At 35.9% G+C, this 20,000-nt stretch overlaps 1 protein-coding gene and 1 long non-coding RNA gene across 4 annotated transcripts in view; one reads left to right on the top strand and one right to left on the bottom strand.

Annotated features, from left to right (window-relative positions):
* The window catches only part of LOC106868904 (zinc finger CCCH-type with G patch domain-containing protein), a 273,920-nt gene that overhangs the window by 79,347 nt on the left and 174,573 nt on the right, over positions 1 to 20,000 (bottom strand). The window lies entirely within an intron of this gene.
* The window catches only part of LOC128247312 (uncharacterized), a 51,063-nt gene continuing 41,183 nt past the window's right edge, over positions 10,121 to 20,000 (top strand). Inside the window, exon 1 of the long non-coding RNA XR_016241115.1 lies at positions 10,121 to 11,301. This is a non-coding gene — a long non-coding RNA (uncharacterized LOC128247312). The remainder of the gene's footprint in view (positions 11,302 to 20,000) is intronic.

Raw genomic sequence — 20,000 nt, 5'->3', positions numbered from 1 at the left:
GAAAGACAAACAACAAAAAAAGATGGCTATAGATGACTAAAAGTGACTTAAAACTGGAAACGGAGTCTCTAATCTGTGCTGCCCAATTACATCAAATACAGAATAGACAACACATCAGAAAGTGATAAGTGCAGAATTTGTGGACAAAATGGTGAAACCGTATGGCATATTACCAGTCAATGTATGCCACTAGCCCAGAAAGAATATAACAGATGTCATGACAATATATCAAGGATTGTCCATTGGACACTTTGCAGCAAGTATGGACTTGACAGAGCAAAAAAATGGTACGAACATAAACCCGAAGGCATCATCAAAAATGATAATGCAAAGATCCCATGGGATTTAATGATTCAGTGCAACCAAGAAATAGAGAATAGGAAACCAGACATAGTGTTAATTGAGAAAGAAAGCAAACGATGCTGGATCATAGATATAGCATGCCGAGCTGACAACAAGGTATGTGATAAGGAAGAAAGAAAGTCAGGTTATGACAGATTAGCATGGGAGATTAAGCAGTTGTGGTTGATGAAAAAGGTGGTAGTAGCACCAATAACTGTCTGAGCCCTGGGAACAGTGAGTAAAAATCTTGAGAAGTACATGGAACAAATAGGAGATGCAATAAGGGTGGAGCACTTTCTGAAAACAGCACTGCCTGGAACAGCTCAAATACTCCAGATGGTGCTCAAAAAATAAGCGGTGTTACCTTAGTTCATTGGCATCTCCAGTGTTAGAAGCTGTGCAAAGATGATAAATGATAATAATAATTTACCTCAGTTTATGAGAGACAGGGTTACCTCACTTTATTAAGGAGGAGTTTCCATAGAAACTCTAGTTGTAACAGCGAAAATAAAACTGGACCTTTAAGAGAAGGCCTCTCGCTCAGCAATGGTCCAGTAAAGATGCAGACTGACCACAGCTGTTATACTAATACAACATCAGCAGATAATAAATTAAAGAGGAGGAAGTGGACCAACAAAGAAAACAGGATAGTAATGCAGTGCTACTTAAAAAGTGAACCTAAAAAAGGGGGCTAAAGAAAACAGATGTTAACACTTTGGGTAGAGGAGGGTATGCTTAAAGTGACTGAGCAGAGATTAGTAGATCAAGCTAATGCTGTTAGAAGAATGTGGATGACAGAATTGGAAGTGGAAGAGATCACAAGTGAAAAATAAAGACCAGGCCATAGGAAAGACAAACAACAACATAAGAGACACAGATCAAACTAAAGAAGAGCCTAAAGGGAAAAATAATAATAGTGCTACCAATAAGGAAGGGACAACTGATTTAAGTGAAGAAGATCAGAAGATTTTAGATAAGTTGCTGGAAGTAATGAGTAAAGAAGTAAGAAAAAGATTGCCAGCAATAGAAGGTACCAACAGAAGGAAGCTGCTAGATATGACTAGGAAAGTAGATTCTGTTATCAGTAGGATAGATACTAAAAATATAGGAGATACTAACTTATTGATCTATGCAGGTGGAATAGTAATTACTAAAAGATTAGATATTCTACAAGGAAAGATTTAAAAAGAGCAAATGTGGAAAAGGAGATTACAAAATAAAGTGAAAGCTTTAAGACAAGATCTGAGCAGAATAGAATCCTGGAAACTGAACAAGTTAGGAAACACAAGTATCTTGAGAAAAGATATTTAGTCAAAGAGAAAGGGTTTGCAACAGTCATAGTAGAGTTCAAACAGCGTATCATAGCAGTAGCAGGAAAGTTCTCTGGATATCAAAAAAGAATAGATCAGTATCAACAGAATAGATTATTTGAGACAGACCAGAGGAGATTTTATAACCAAATAAATAGTGGAGAACGAAGTACTGAAGATGAGAAACCTAATGCAGAAGAAGCTAGGAAGTTCTGGAGTAATATCTGGGATAAGCCAGTCAATCATAATGGAGATGCAGTATGGTTAAAGAAAGTGAAGGAAGAAGTTGTGAGTGAGAAGCAGCCAGATCTGAGACTAACTAGTGAATTAACAAGTGTAAGAAAAATGCCAAATTGGAAGGGCCCAGGACCAGATTTAGTTCAAGTGTACTGGCTAAAGAAATTTAATAGTTTACATGGGAGGCTGAGGGAACAACTTCAGGATTGCCTTAATGGAGGAATAATACCACATTGGATGACTAGAGGGAGGACAATACTCCTTATGAAAGATAAAAACAAGGGTAATACAGCTGGTAATTATAGACCAATCACTTGCTTACCATTAGTGTGGAAGCTGTTTACAGGAATGCTTTCAGAAAGCACTTATGAGCACTTTGACAACCAGAATTTACTGCCAGAAGAACAGAAAGGTTGCAGGAAGAAGGCTAGAGGAACACATGATCTATTATACATAGATAAAGTAGTTTTAAATGAAGTAAAAGCTAGAAAGAAAAATCATGGATAGATTATAAGAAAGCCTATGACATGATCCTACACTCATGGATAAGTGAATGTTTGAGTATATTCAGTATTGCAGACAACATAAGAGAATTTAATTAGCTTTAGCATGAAAAAATGGAAAGTAGATTTCTACTCAGGTAACACAACCTTACAGAAAGTTAATATCAAGAGAGGAATTTTCCAAGAGGACTTGTTATCCCCTTTAATATTTGTCTTATGTTTGATCCCCCTCAGTTTAGTACTAAGGAAGACAAAGGCAGGGTATCAGTTCAGAAGTAGTAAGAGAAAGATTAACCATTTGCTCTACATGGATAATCTGAAGCTTTTTAGTAAGAATGAAAAAGAGTCCTTAATACAGACTGAAAGACTCTTCAGCAGAGATAAAGGCATGGAATTTGGCATAGATAAGTATGCAATATTAGTCATGAGAAAGGGACAGGTAGTCAACAGCAAAGGCACCCAGTTACCAGATGGCCAGACATTAAAATCATTAAAAGGAAGAGGAGTGTCTAGGAGTATTAGAATCTGACAGAGTACTAACTATAGAATGAAAATGAAAATTGAAGAGTACATCAGAAGGGTAAAGAAGCTAATGAAGTCAAAGCCAAATGGTCTGAATCTAGTGAAGGCTGTAAATACTTAGGCAGTATCATCACTTAGATACTCAGCAGCTTTTGGAGATTAAACAAAAACTGAATTAGCAAAGCTAGACAGAAGAACTAGGAAAGAATTCAATATGAATGGTGGACTCCACCCAAGATCAAGAGTGGCAAGATTATACTTACCTAGATAGGAAGGCAGAAGAGGGTTAATATCAGTAGAAGACTGTGTGGAGTTAGCTAGAGTAGATATAGACTCCTATGTAGGTAATAATGAAAAAAGTTTATTAAAAGTCGCTAGAGTCACAGCAAGACATAGGGAAACCAAAAACTCAAATGAAGTTAAAAACCAGAAAAAAGAACAGAAGTTATCTGACAGTCAGGAGAAGATAGTTGTAGCAAATAGTAGTAGTGTGACATGGTTATAGTTGCAGAAAGGAAGGCTGGAAAGGGAGGCAGAAAGTTAGTAACAGCACAGGATCAATCAGTAAGAACTAATTAGATAAAAGCTAAGATAGACAAAAACTAAGCAGATTCCCAATGTAGGTTATGCAAATCAAAAGCATTACTCATATAGTAAATAGATGTAGTATGCTGGCACAGAAAGAATACAAGAAAAGACATGACAACCTTGGGAAAATAATCCACGTGGAGTTATGTAGAAAGCTAGGGTTTGAACATACTAATAAATGGTATGATCATGAACCTAGTAAAGTACTAGAAAGTAAGAAATACAAGATGATGTGGGATTTTAACATTCAGATTGACAGAGTAATAGAAACTAGAAGGCCTGATTTAGTAGTAGATAAAGAAAACAGAAAGTACAGTCCCAATGAAAAATCAATATGAGAGGTATAGAAAAAATAGCAAAGTACCAACACCTAACCATTGAATTACAGAGACTATTGAAAGTACAAGTAAAATGTATCCCAGTAGTTATAGGTGCATTGGGAACTATCCCTGAAGATTTGAATAGATGGATAGAGGAAATAGGCATAAAACCCAGTTTAGTACAGCTCCAGAAAAGAGTGTTATTAGGGACAGATAAGATACTTAGGAGGGTTCTTGGTAGCTAAAGTTACTTGTTGTATCCTAATGTTAGGATTTTTTTCTTTTCCAACAGTTTAATCTGTTATGTGTATATGAATAATAATAATATATTTTTTAGCCATAAGGAGCCAAAGAGATACAAAATATGAAATTTCAATATGAGTTGCAAACAAAGAGAGAGGAAATGATAACATAAAGCATGAAGAACATGTTTACAAATTATGAAGGTCGGGGGCTAAGCAACATTACGTAATATATTGAAGGATGTATTAAATGTTTTCAAAATACACACACACATACACATATACATAATATACACATTTGTGTGGAAATAAATATATAATAAAACACGATAATTAAAACAAGATATAATTTAAAGAAATAAAACATGGAAGATTTTCTGGCTAGATTAAGTTGGATATTTTATGTCTCTTGTTACTTGACCATTTCTTAAATTGTGTCTAAGTGTAACTGAATGCACCATTAAGCATGAAACTAACCTCAACAGAATTAATAATCTTTTCTACAATGGGCATAATGACTGAAATGTAAAGGCAAAGGACTAGTCAATTAGATTGACCCTAGTGCTCAACTGGTAAGTTATTTTATTGACCCTGAAAGAATGAAAGGTAAGGTTGACTTCCACAGAATTTGAACTCAGAACATAAGACGGCACAATAATGATTCTGCCAGTCGTTGCCTTAATAACATTAATAATAATAATGATTTACTACTTATTAACAATGACTTTTTTTGTTCATAATACTAATAATAACTGCATCTAAAAAAGACACACCTTCTAGTGGTTTTGAGACTTTAAAACAACTCCATATGGGTAAACACAATTCTATAACTGTGAATGAAAGAAAGACACACATACCTCATTCCCTGACATTAACACTGTGTGTGTTTGTGTGTGTGTGTGTGTGTGTGTGTGTGTGTGTGTGTAGTATCTCAAAAACAGAGATATAAAAATATGCTATCAGCAATAGAGTTATTGAAGTGTTAACTGGGGGACTGTGATATTGGTCTATTTATATTTTATGTTCATACACACCACCACCACCACCACCACCACCATCCACCACCACCCACCACTATCATCATCACTGAAACATCCAGTTTAGTTTTTAGATAAGTTGACATTTGTTAAATAAATCTGAAATATATTTTGTATGCTTCTAGATCTTGAGTACAGTCTTTACTTCATAATCATCATCATCATTCAATGTCTGCTTTCTATGCTGGCATTGGTGGGGCAGTTTGACAGCTGGAGAACTGCACCAGGCTCTAATTGTCTGTTTGGGCATGATTTCTATGGCTGGATGCCCTTCTTAATGCCAACTACTTCACATGGCACCAGCACAAGTGACTTCTAGGTAGCACCAGCATGGGTGCTTTTTACGTGGCATGAGCACAGGGTGCTTTTGATGTGGTGCCAGCACAGGTGCTTTTTAAGTGGCACCAGCACCCGCAAGCTCACAAGACAGGGACTTCTCAGCTGAGAGAGGAATTGGGACTGAGAGATTAGAGTGTGACAGAGGGACAAAAGTAACCCTCTTACTATCAAGGAGATACTTGGCTACCTCACTAGAACCAGTAAGGATAGGAAGGTGGGAGAGAGTTAAAGAGGGAGATAGCAGTGGCATACCAAGAGGGGAGCAGGGAGAGCAGCACAATTTATTTATATTAATATGTCATTAAAATAAAAATGTAGTATAAATATTATAGACTTTAATAATGTATAGTAGCTATTAAAATTTCCTTAGAATTAAAATTTATCATCAGTAAACTTGTATCATGTGTTAATATTGTGTAATATATAGTATAATATTGTTAATACAGTAACATTGTGTGTTACTGGATAACACAGTGTGTCGGTGATATTCAGAAAGTTGATTATTTTTTAGGTTGGTCTATACTCTGTTTGGTTTTATTCATATAAATTTACGATATCACTCATATAATTTGAGATGAAGCAAATTAAGGACAGCGATGCAGTATTTCGAAAAAAAACAAGAAAATCGAGAGATGAAGAAAGGCAAAATGAAGGTACTATGATTAAATTTCTCATCAGACCCAACCATCTAGATGAAACTGGTATTACTGTAGAAGGTCATGAAGATGATGTTGTTAATGAAGCACAACTTGAAAAGAAGATAGAAGATGAAGTTGATGCTAATCCACCAAAAACTACTGAAGAACAAAACTCTAATATGTGGCTGTGAATTCAAAGTTGTATGTCCAGGACAGATAACAAAACTGAAAGGGGGAGACTAGAAGACTGGTTTTCTTGAACTTTACAAAACGGGAAAAAAAATCTTGAGAACTTGGATGATATACTCTCCATTGAAAGAAGCCATATTTTGTTTTTATTGTAAGCTATATTCAAGTTTTGCTCAGTTGATGGTTTCAAATCTCAGTAGAAGTTGAATCCTAAGATACAAGAACATGAATCTAGCCCTGTGCATGAGAATGTGTTCACTCAGAGGAAAGAGCTCGAAATACACCTTTCCAAAGGCAAGGTAATAGACAAAGAACAACAAACTCTTGCTGAAAATGAAACAAAGAAATGGGAGCAAATCCTGACTAGATTCTTGGACATAATTATGTTTCTTGCAAAACAAAACATAGCTTTACGAGGCCATAGAGTAGACATTCAAGTTGAGAAGGCAAATGAAAATAAAGGAAATTTTCTGGACCTTGTTCAACTGATTGGAAAATTCGACCCAGTGCTACATGAACATTTGGTGAAAGTAAAAAGTGATAAGTCTACAACTTCCTATCTCTCTCACCAAAAATTCAGAATGAATTTGTGAACATCCTGGGAGTACAGAGGGGATAGAGCATGATGTTCCATAAGAGTGTGAAGGGAGATGTTTAGAGATAGCAAATGATGTTAAAAGGAATCAGAGTGGCTAAGAGGGTGAATGGTAGGTATGTGAGGGCATGGAGATTGTGTGGATTGACATGTGAGGGAGAGAGGAGAGGCTTGCAGTAGGGGTGGGAACTCAAGTTAGTGGACTTCATAGTTTGTGATGAGTGGTAAATATGGTATGTGGCAGATCCTTACAACCCAGACCAGCGTATATCTATACCCATGAATGGATGGATGGATGGATGGATGGATGGATGGATAGATAGATAGATAGATAGATAAACAAGTGAGTAGACAAACAAAAGGAAAGGGCACTCAACACCTTTAGTAGGAGTTAATTATATTATTATTTAAAACAGTTTGATACATATCCATGTGACTTAAAGTTTACACCATACATATATATACATATATACACATATTTATTAAAGCTGCAAACCATCACAAAAGTCAGTTTTTCGTGATGTTTTTGCAGCTTTAATAAAAAAAAAGGCATACTACTCTACTATTTTTTCCACCTTGTTTTGCATTGTGTGTGTGTGTGTGTGTGTGTGTGTGTGTGCGTGCGCGCACGCATGCATACATTTATGTGCTTATATATATATATATATATATATATATATATATATGGTGGATAACTACCATTTGACGATGAGGATTCAGTTGTTTCATCAACTGAATAACCTGCTCCTGAATTGGCATGTAAGTGGCAAAGTATTCATCACATGGGGTATCCTTAGTGGAACTTTTGGGCACAGTCAGCATGACAAGGCAGTATCTTTTTTGTGAATTGCAGATATAAATCCACTCAACAGGTAACAAAGGACCAAGATATCTGGTGCCTTGTCATACTCAGAAAGACCCATTCTCCACAGCAGAAGTGCTAATGTTGCTCCCTCTGTTGAAGAGGATTGGTCTGAAAGAACTCTGTGCTGGTGCACCCATCCCAGTACCACATAAAAAGAGCACCCAGCACACTCTGTAATATGGTTGGCATTAGGAAGGGCATCCAGCTGTAGAAACCAAACCAAATCAGACTGGAATCTGGTGCAGCTCTCCTGCTTGCCAGCTCTAGTCAAACCATTCAACCCATGCCAGCATAAAAAGAGATGTATGATGATGATGATGGTGAGGCATATATATAATATTTGTCTAAACAATTTCTCAAAATGCCATCCAAAGGGGCCAAGCTGGGGAGCTTGTGGTTGTAAAACAAACCACTTAATCTCTTGGCCATACTGCACCTACAGCATATATATGAGAGAGAGAGAGAGAGAGAGAGAGAGAGAGAAGAAGAAAAGAAGTGTATTCCCATGCAGGAGAGAAGAGAATTGGTTTTGGAGTTGAAAATACAATGAAGTCTTAAAACATATTGCAGTTTTTAAATTTTGTAACAGATTTATTAAAACACCAAACCAGTTTCAACATTTTTTTTGTTTTTCAAAGGTAAATATAAAAAGTTCAGAAGAAACTGAAGGTGCAAGGGAAATTTTAGAAAAACATGCTTAAAAGATCAAATTTTCGCACAAATTCCAATATTCAATAAGTTTCACAGTGACAGACAGTAATACAAGTTCAATGAATTTCATAAGTCATACATGATTGAAAGCTTAGTGACATTGAGTTATTTTAACAATTGGATATGATGAAGTTTTTAAAAGTGTAAGTTAAAATAGGTAAAGGAAAAAGGAGTTTTATTACAATTTCTGCATATATAGATTTCTAAGTTACAGGTTCAAGCTCAGATTGGTTGCAAGTTTAATGATGTAAGTTGTTTTTACCTGTCTATGGTCTAGCATTTTTGAAATTCATTGAACATTTGATCTACAACATGTTTTAAGACTCAAGTGCATTTTCAATCTCCAAACTAACTGACTATATATAGAGAGATAGATAGGCAGATAGATAAATAGATAGATAGATACACACATATATGTATGCATATATATATATATATATATATATATATATATATATATATATATATATATATATATATATATATATATATATATATATATAGTTTTAGGGAAAATAACCAATTTTCAAGAACTCATCGATGAAAATCCACTATCACATATAGAAAAATTAATAATTAAAAGCACAATAAATGAGTATAATATAAAGTAAAGTAAATATCATAAGATAAATATAATATAATAAATATAATATTATTATTATTATATATATATATATATATATATATATATATATATATATACATACATATGACGGGCTTCTTTCAGTTTCTGTCTACCAAATCCACTCACAAGGCTTTGGTCGGTCCGAGGCTATAGTAGAAGACACTTGCCCAAGGTGCCACACAGTGAGACTGAACCCAGAACCATGTGGTTGGTAAGCAAGCTACTTAGCACACAACCACTTCTGCGCCAATATATATATATATATATATATATATATATATATATATATATATATATATATATATATATATATATATATATATATATATATATATATATATATATATATATATATATATATATATAATTGCAACGTGGAAGGTGTTTATAAGCCATTTAAAAACACACAAAAATCATTAGATTCACTTCAACATTTAAATTTAATTTGCCAAAATATTTTTGTCGATTTGAGACTCCGACCTGTTCACTAACAAAATTCCATTTGAGTGTTCACACACACTTTAGAAGCCTGTAATAATTTTTCAGATAAACTGAGTGTGTCAGTGATTGCATGTACTTGTATATGTCTGGCAAAAAGTTTAAGAAAGTTTACTTCACAATGATGACTTCCCCATTTCGTTTCTGTATTTGAAAGATCCAGCCTCGTTAACGTTGTCAAGTTGATTCTGCATGAAGATTACGTTGAAAGTGGAAGTGTCTTAAGAATGCTCAACTAATAATAAGTAGTTTAGTTGAAGTTGATACTTTCCAAACCAAGTGAACAAGGAACCACAACATGGTCAATTGACCTGCTTGAGATACCGATATAGCAGCCAAATTTCCGTCAATTCACATACTACTGTTTTAAAAATGATGAACGCAATACCTTTAGTAGTCTTTGATAGAGTGTTTGAAAAAGAATTTGGAGGATAGTTCAGTACCGTAGCTAGAAGTGGGATCAGAAGATGAAGAGTCCGCCCCGGGCGACATTTTTAGAGATGAGTCACTTTTTGTCTGTTGTATAAACCTATATAGGCTTGTGGGCCTGATAGTAGTGGCCAACTGAAGGGCTGCTCTGAACCTAGCTACGTCATTGGGATTTTAAAAATATAGGACAGTCGTATCTGGATTGTTATGATCATCAAAGACTGCAGTCAGTGTTGAACTAAGACTAAACAAGTGTGTGTGTGTGAGAGAGAGAGAGAGAGGGAGAGAAAGAGAGAGAGAGAGAAAGAGAGAGAGAGAGAAAGAGAGAGAGAGAGAGATAGTTTTGAGAGAAAATGTTTGAAGTGAACAGAATGAAGATGAGTTCGATCAAACATGAACTGCACCTAAGCAACCACTCACTGACAACCCAAACCTATCACCGTCATAAGAACAATAGATGACAATTTAAAAAAAATATTATTATATTAAACGTTAGCCAGTCTAGCATCACCATATCACGTTTAACATGCTCCAATACCACATGTCAGTGGAGCCAGTCATTGTTTCATAACACTTATCAACCGACCATGTAGCCATCTCCTTTCTCGGCTCGAACACTCCTCTCCCAAACCCAGCCAGCTATTACGAAATCACCGCCACCGCTAATTACCTCTCTCTCAATCACTGACCTCTCTTACTGACCCACACCTTTTCCACGCCCACCAGCACTCCGCAACCAACAATACCACTCGGACTCTCCCACCACCACTATCCACGCTCTCCCACCACTTTTCAACAACTATAACTACAATCAACATCACTGCTTCTTCGACAATTCTAAACTGGGATGGTTATAAGATGGCCAGACGCACTCATACACACATCTAACCTACGGGACCAAACACTACACTCTAGTTTAAACAGAAAAAGAGAGAAAATATAAGCCAGGCAGAGAGAGCGAGAGGGAAATTTAGTGGTAGAGAAACTGTAAGCGAGAGAGAAAGAAAGAGAGTAACGTTGTCGAGGCCAGTCAGACAGATGTTGATCTTTGTCAAGAGATTCGGACGGTGTTTCGGTTTCAGCTAAGTTGGACTCAACAACAAGTGAAAAAAGCTGCACATTATATAAAATACAAGTTTGCACCACACAGGTAGGCATGTGTGCATACTGTAATTAATACTGATTAAAACACTTAAGAAATCAGACTATATATATATATATATATATATATATATGAGTGTGTGTTTATATATAGAAATAGAGAGGGCGAATTAATCGGATATTAAGGAAAGATTGATACCCAATTGTCGAGTAAGTAACATGCTTAATTAAATATACTTGTTGGTTTTTAAGTACGTCTTGCTTGCTTGTGCGTGTGTGTATGTACTTTATGGGTGTCTGATTGTAAATTGATGTGTTTAAAACTTTGTGCTACTACCTCCAAAACATGTTGGCTCTGTAAACATGTATTTGTTTTAGACATACACGCGTATAAACACTCATACAACAAATACACTCATTTGTATATGTATTTCTGTGTTTATATAATGTATGTATGTATTTGTTTGTTTTTAAATACACGCACGTATTTCATTCATTAATAGTCATCTGGATCTTTTTCCACGTTATATCGCTTCTTCCATCGTTTAGTTTATTTCCACCTCCTTCCTCTTCGTCTGTCAATCTTTCACAAACTCATTTTACGTCTGTTGGTATTGTTTATATACATTTGCACACACCTACCTGTGCTGCGATGAGAAGAGAAAGAGAAAGTGCATGGGTGTTTATATATGCGAAGTAGCAACAGTGGTAACTCGGCTTGGAATGAATGAAAAAAGATTTACTTTTATTGACTATCTTTCTCCAAACGAACACGCACGCACACACCTACACTTTATACACTCATGTTCGCAGCGACAGATTTTATCGGCTGATTTATATCCGAATGTGTGTGTGTGTGTGTATGTATAAAGGTTTTTCATTTTCATGCATAAAAGGTACACGTAGTTAATTACATAATCCACATTAAAATACAAATCCAAAAGCGCAGAAAGCACAAACGTGAGCGAAGGAAAAAAAGATAAAGAAGAAAAAGAATGCGTGTCCTTAAAATATCTTTAGATTGTGTGTTTGTTCAATATTGAACAATATACATGTGTAAACATTCATTCAAGCGAAAGATATTAACCTACACATGATATACAAATATCATGTACTTATCTGTATATGTATTACGTATTTATATATGTACGGATAAACAGACACCAGAGACAGTTATATATGCACAAAATTATATAAACAAATACGAATGTTACGCGTGTGTGTATGTGCATGCGTGCATGATCCCACAGCGCAGCAAACTGCATATTTTCGGGTTAACCCAAGATTTGTGAGGGCCGTCAGAGGCTCGACATTTTCAGAGACGATCACAATGTTTCTATCTTAGAATTAAGGACCACACAGGGTCGCGCTGATTCTGTGTCTGTCTCAAGATTATTTTACAGGCGGGCCCAGGGTGGTTTGTCAGGGTCATGTAATATGAGCCATGTGCCACATTTGAAGGCACAAATGTGAAGCGTAAGTACTCTGCAAGGAACTTTCTGAACATTCTATGGACGCAAGTAACTTCTTGTTACCGATTTAGTTTTGCATGCCTGTTTTTCCATAATCGATTCAGCCATGTGTGTATGTGTGCACCTGTAGAAAGAGAGAGAGGCGAAGAAAGATAGGGAGAGTGCGTCGGACAAAATGCTCAGCGTTATTTCTTCTAATTCTATGTTTAATTTCAAATCTCGGCGAGATTAACTTTGCTTTATATTCTTATGGGATCGATAAATAAAATATCGGCAAGTTCTGGGGTCGATGTAATCGACTAGCCTCCTCCCACAAAATTTCGAACCTTGTGCCAAGATTAGAAAGAATTATTATGCGGCGAATCGTCCGAAACGATTAGGTCGTCGGAGAGAATGCCCCGCGGTGCTTGTTCTGGTTTTTCACTTTCTCAGTTCAAACCCTGCAAAGATCCTCTTTTCTTTTCATCCCTGCGAGATCGACAAAATAACGTACCATTCAAGTACTGGGATAAATAACTCCATCCCATCAACGCTGTTGACCTTATATTCAAATTAGAAACAATTATTATTCAGCAATCTTAAATATATTACGTACTACAAAGTACGCAATATAATTAAGACTTTTCAATAATACAGATACATTTTGTAGTGAACTACCAAATATCACTCTGTGTGGCTTGGGTTTGTGCAGCATTTTGTTTTCGTTTTTTTTTTCCTTTTCATTACACTAATATTTGTCCAGGACCTTGTAGTGCTACTATCTTGTACGCTGTGTATTTTGTAAGTCCTTGAGTTTTGGCTATGCATTTGTAATGCTTTTTTTTTTATTTTTAAATAATTTCTAAACAAGACTATGGTTTGCTTCTGCTTTCAGTCTCTACATTCTGGTTATTTCTTTTACTAAATCTTTATAGTTGGATAATTTCTCCATTGTTTTTTAGAGTGACTCATAATTATCTGTTGGGGCAGATACTTCCATTTTAAGGCCTTCCCTTTTCTCTTGTTCCTGAACAAAAATATCTGGCAGATTAATCTTGATGTTCCTAACTCTGTGAGTTATTAGCATATTGCAGAATATGCTCACTTTATCACTCTCTGAGACTATCTCCTTGAGTCTTTTTATACCACTTCTTATCTGTACATATTTTATTATGATACCATGACTTTTAGTGTATGGAAGTCACAACTAACCGAGTTGGAGATATATTCTTTCTTTGGTAATTTTTCAGATTAACACCCGCACGATTTTCACTAGGGTGTTAGGATTAGGGTTTTAGGGTTAGGATTTGGGTTTAGGGTTAGTGTTAGGGTTACGGTTTTAGGGTCGGGGTTAGGGTTAGGTAATCGTGCAGGTGTTAATCTGAAAAATTACCCTTTCTTCGCTATGACTAGGCAAACAGAGACAATTTGTTTCATTATTCTAGATTTCCAAACGTTCTGCAGTGAATGTATTCTGCTTAATTACATATTCACAGCAATTTCTGGTGAGAAGGCCTTGATCCTATGCTGCAATCAAGAGTTCTTTAGACAGCTTCTATGTCCTGTGTTTCTCAGTGATTTTTGGTATTTTTCTTCTAGTTCCACCCTCTTCAGCGTTTTGTTTTTGTTAGGTGTTGGCTGTATAGGAACTTTTCTGTAGCCTTATTTTTAGCTCAGCTTTTTCACAATCTCTGTCATTTCAGCCTCTATTTTGCATTTGTTGGCTACTTCGAAGACAGGAAACTGTTGTCTTATTTTTTGTTTTGCATTAGTTTTCTGTTATTCTGCACTAGATATTTTTGTAGCGCTTTGCTGTATATTACATAGTAGTTTTCTCATATAAAGCTAACCGTCTTCCTGAATTCATAGAAAATGCAGTCATTTTGATTTCCTATCTTGTTTTGTTACTTCGTTTAGTATCCAGTTGAGACTTATCGACAAAAGTATTGATGTCTATTAACTTTATTTATTTATTATCGAGAGAGTAGCGCATGCCATCAAAATGACAGTGGAATACAAATATACAAGTCCAACATACCCATCTTGACTACCTGTCTGATAAGGGTACACTAGACACATCCATCACAACCATATGTGCCCGACATGGTGACCTCATATCAAGATAAACAGCGCATTATTATTATTATTATTATTAGCAGCAGCAGCAGCATGTCGTCAAAAGTGCCAACAGTTTTATCGATGATAGAAAATGGTATATCAAAACAATGAGAGAAACCATTGCTAAATGTATCAGCAATTGGGTAAATATATGTATATACATACAGTTGAAGCACTTGGAGAATCAGATACATATGCAACGAAAATATCGCCAACAAAATGTGTGTGTGTGTGTATATATATATATATACACACACACACACACACACACATTATGTGGAAGATAGATATATATGAAACATCCATTTTTCCGTGATCGCATGGACCAAACAGGTTTTGTATGGCTAGATGCCCATCCTGCCACCAACCCATACCTATTTGCAAGCAATATTTCACCTGCCCAAACATGTTTATATGGAGGATTGGAAATCAAAGAACACCTTTTGCCTGACAGTGACACCTGCCTACTATCATTGCTCAATGTCAGGGCAAGGAGAAAGCAAACACACACACACACACACACACATACATACATACATACATACATACATATGGTGGTCTCCTTTCAGTTTCCTTCAACAAAATCTACTCTCAAGCCTTTGGTCACCTCTAGGATATAGATGTGCCTATCCATGCCAGTATGTGTGTAAGTGTATGAGTATGTGTGTGTGTATATATACACACATGCATACACACATAGATATGCACACACACTCATATATTTTTTTATTCTTTTACCTGTTTCAGTTATTAGATGCAACCATGCTAGTGCACCACCTTGAATTTTAATTGAATGAATCAACAACAGTGCTTATTTTTTAAGCCTGGTACTTATGCGACACACACACATATACAATGAGGTTCTTTCACTTTCTATCTGCCAAATTCACTCACAAGGCTTTGGTCAGCCTGAGGGTGTAGTACAGTGGTTCCCAACCTTTTCACTATCAAGGACCCCTTTTATTTAAATGAGTTTTCCCACAGACCCCTTTTAATATACTTATCGTTATGTATATATATATATATATATATATATATATATATATATATACATATGAAATTTTGAATTTAGTTCACAGACTCTCCAGTACTATCTTTGTGGACCACCAGGGGTCCACAGACCACAGGTTGGGAAATACTGCTGTAGTAGAAGACATTTGCCCAAGGTGTCACACTGTAGGACTGAATCAAGAACCATGTGGTCAGGAAGCAAAGTTTCTTACCACCCAGAGTGGATGATTTAATCAACTAACTCCTTCTTTTCCACCAAATTTCATGCCTTGTGCCTATATCAGAAACAACTGTTATAATGTCTGTTGTAGTATACTCTTTAGACCCTGAATATAAGTCAGATTTGCTATTCATCCTTGTGCAATGGTACTAAAGTTGATTCAGTCTACTATAGCCCTACTCTCCACTCTGTAAATCTGTGTAATCTACTAGCTCCTGTTTATCCTTCTATCTTTACAATGGATATATCTAATTCTTTATTCTAGTTTCTCGTCTAATACCATTACTGCAAAATAGGAATTCAATGCATATAACATAGATTCTTGTGTAAGACCCAGGTTTTATCACTGTGAAGGGAACTTCTTTTGGTGGTGAGGAGAGGTGACACAAAACCTAAAGAATTACATAGACGAAGATTAAGAATGATTAAAAATATTTTTCATAACATAATGAACTCATTAATTTCAAATGATCAAAACTCTTTCAGCAACCACTGTCTTGACTTTTTTCTTTATTACATGACATACATAAAACAATATCATCCAACATGCCCATCCATGAGAAACAGTGATAAATAGGGTAATTATACATAAATAGTATCAAAATTTTGATATCTGTAGATTATAAGGGGACCTGTTGGGAAAAATTTACCTCTTTTAGGGAAATTTTAAGAGAATTCGGTCTACACAAAGCCATGATTAAAACATAACTTCTTAAACGGTCTTGGTGGTCTCTGATAGATTTAGCACAGGCAAAACTTTCAAAGACAATTTGTTTAATCTCTTATGAAATCTAACTTTATGAAAGAGAGAAAGAAAAAGGTTAATAAAGAAATAGAATAATTTTTATGCAAGAATTCCTCAAGGCATAGGATGTATTGAAAGGGTTTCCCAAAAGTAAAATGGTTGGAAATGCTGAGTCAGAGTATGAAGGTGCATATATGACTGAGTAATTATAAACATGCATGAAGTGTGTGTGTGTGTGTGTTTGAAAGAGAGGGAGAGATAGAGAGAACACAGCCTGCAGTTAGAATCTAGTTGATCGAACAAACATTATTTAAAAATGCATTTGCATAAGATTAGTTCACTACTTTTTGTAGAACAGAACACTAGGCTCCAAAAAAGCAGGACTATGCTATTAACTACAGATGAAAGGAGGGTGAAGAGCAAAGTTAATCCTGAAGGGACATGAACTTGACATGATGGGTTTGACTCTTGAGGCCAATAAAACAAATGTCAGATAATTGACTCAATTGTGCTGACTCCAAAAGTTGTGGCTTCTGCTTATGTGAGAAAATATTATCGTTAATGAAGACCTTCATTTTGTGTGAAATTTGCTGTTGCTTTCATAATAGACAAAACCAAAATATATTTTTTGTAAAGTTTTAACAATTTTGCTAGCTGGCTGCCTTTTATTACTGCACAATAATAATAAAACAAAAACAAATATAAGAGTGTGTGTATGTATATATATATATGTATATGTATATGTATGTATATATATATATATATGTATATGTATATGTATGTATATATATATATATATGTATATGTATATGTATGTATATATATATATATATGTATATGTATGTATATATATATATATATGTATATGTATATGTATGTATATATATATATATGTATATGTATGTATATATATATGTATATGTATGTATATATATATGTATATGTATGTATATATATATGTATATGTATGTATATATATATATATATGTATATATATATATATATGTATGTATATATATATATATATATATGTATGTATATATATATATATATGTATATGTATGTACATATATATATATATATATGTATATGTATGTATATATATATATATATATATATATATATATATATATATGTATAATCCATATATATGTATAATCCACAGAATACCAACAGGACTCACAAAGAGAGAAGCCCGTATATTCCTTCTGCTCCCCAAAAAAGGCTGTATGCAGAGGCTGTACGAACTGCAGTAGCTGAGCAGCAAGCTTTTTTAAGCTTGGCCCAGAAAATGGTACAACAGTTAACGTGGATGCAGAGGGTACAGAGTCAATGCCACACGAACCATTGTCCAAGACCACCACAGATGATGGATCAGGGATGGCCACCGCTAACACCAGGAACCCCTGCACAGATATCACACCCATATTCCTACTGAATATCCGGGGCCTATTACGAACAGGCGGCAAAGACAAGTTCCTATACTTGAAAGACCTAGTAACATGCAATCAAGCAATATGCATGGTGCTTACCGAAACGCATCTAACACCTAATATAGCAGATGCAGAGATAAATATACCAGAGTATGCCGTACTCCGAACAGACAGAAGGGATAGAAGTCATGGGTGAGTTGCAATGTACATCCGAGAAGATGTCACACCCCTACTACTACTATCACACTCAAACTCTGTATGTGATACTTTAATAGTACACATAAAACAAATTGACGTAGTTGTATGCTCAACATACCGTCCACCAAATACCGCAAAGCAGGAAGGTAAATTTGAGGACAGCCTCAGACGCATAGAAGAGGTCCTGACAAATCTGGACCAACACATCAATATACTTTTCGTAGGCGACTTTAACCTCCCAAATGTTAAATGGCCTGAAGGTCACATCCTCTCTGGGATGTCACTGCATGAACAAAGCCAGGCAAAATCATTGCTAGAACTATCCAACATGCTGTTCATGGAACAAGTGATACTCCAACCAACCAACCAGGGGAAGCAATATTTTGGATCTCTGCTTCACAAACAATGTGAGCCTAATCCATAATGTGAAAATAACGCCCACATCTCTCTCAGATCATAACATTATAGAATTAACTATGTATGGTCCTAGACAACCCACTGACACCCACCCCACCAGGAGGACTCAAGCAATATCCAACCTGAATTTCCACGGGGCGGACTGGAAGTCAATTCGCAGAGAGATTCGAAATCAAAACTGGCATGACAGCCTTTCTATACAAGACAATGACCTCAAACTAAGTCATTTTATGTCAACCATACAAGACATATGCACCAAATACGTGCCATATAGAAAGACCAGCAAACATGCCAATAGAATTCCTAGAGACACAGAACAAAGGTCTCAAACCAGTTAAATAGAGAACTGGAGGATAGGAAAAGGGCTAAATTAAAACTAACACTGTTAGAAATAGAAAACAAAATTAAACTCTCCCATGAAAAGGAGAGAGCAGAGAAGGAAAAGAGAGCAGTAGAAAGCATAAAAACAAACCCCAAGGCTTTCTATAGATTTGCAAAGGAGACTGCTACGGTGCAGTATAAGATAGGATCCCTGTTCCTGCCTAATGGCTCACTGACTGCAGATCCCACATGGATAAGTGAAGTGCTCAGTACACAATTCAAGAGTGTCTTCACCTCTCCTCTGAGTCACATGCAGATAAAGAACCCAGCTGATTTCTTTGACAATAGCACTCAGCAGAAGGGGACTGCATCCATTACCTACATCGACATTGAAGAGGAAGATGTGATAGCTGCCATAAATGAAATGAGCTCAAATTCGGCAACTGGCCCCGATGGTTTCCCAGCTGTCCTCTTAAAGTCGTGTAAACAAGAATTAGCAGGACCACTCCGGATACTCTTCCAGAGTTTCCTTGCAAATGGTAAACTTCCCAAAAAGCTGAAGGAAGGCACCATATGTCCTATCCATAAAGGTGGAAGCAGAGCAGAGGCTGGAAACTACAGGCCCATCTCTCTGACTTCGCATATTAGCAAAGTCATGGAACGAATTGTCAGAAGGAGATTGATTGCGTTCCTAGAAGAAAATGACTTGCTGAATGAGACCCAGCATGGTTTCCGTCCAGGTAGAAGCTGCCTCACGCAGCTCTTGCAGCATTATGACTGGGTCCTGAAGCAGCTACTTGACCATTCAAATGTTGATGTGATATATCTCGACTTTGCAAAAGCCTTTGACAAAGTTGATCATGGCTTGATATGTCACAAGCTGCGAAACCTTGGCATAGCTGGTAAATTAGGAGAGTGGCTGCATAACTTCCTGAATGGTAGAAGTCAGACAGTTGCAGCCAATGGAGAACTATCTAGGGAAACACAAATATTGA

The sequence above is a fragment of the Octopus bimaculoides genome, chromosome 3 (genome assembly GCF_046866305.1).
Source record: "Octopus bimaculoides isolate indiv1 chromosome 3, ASM4686630v1, whole genome shotgun sequence".
Taxonomy (NCBI): domain Eukaryota; kingdom Metazoa; phylum Mollusca; class Cephalopoda; order Octopoda; family Octopodidae; genus Octopus; species Octopus bimaculoides.
The sequence above is the reverse complement of the archived record's forward strand: the minus strand, read 5'-3'. Positions and strand labels throughout refer to the sequence as shown.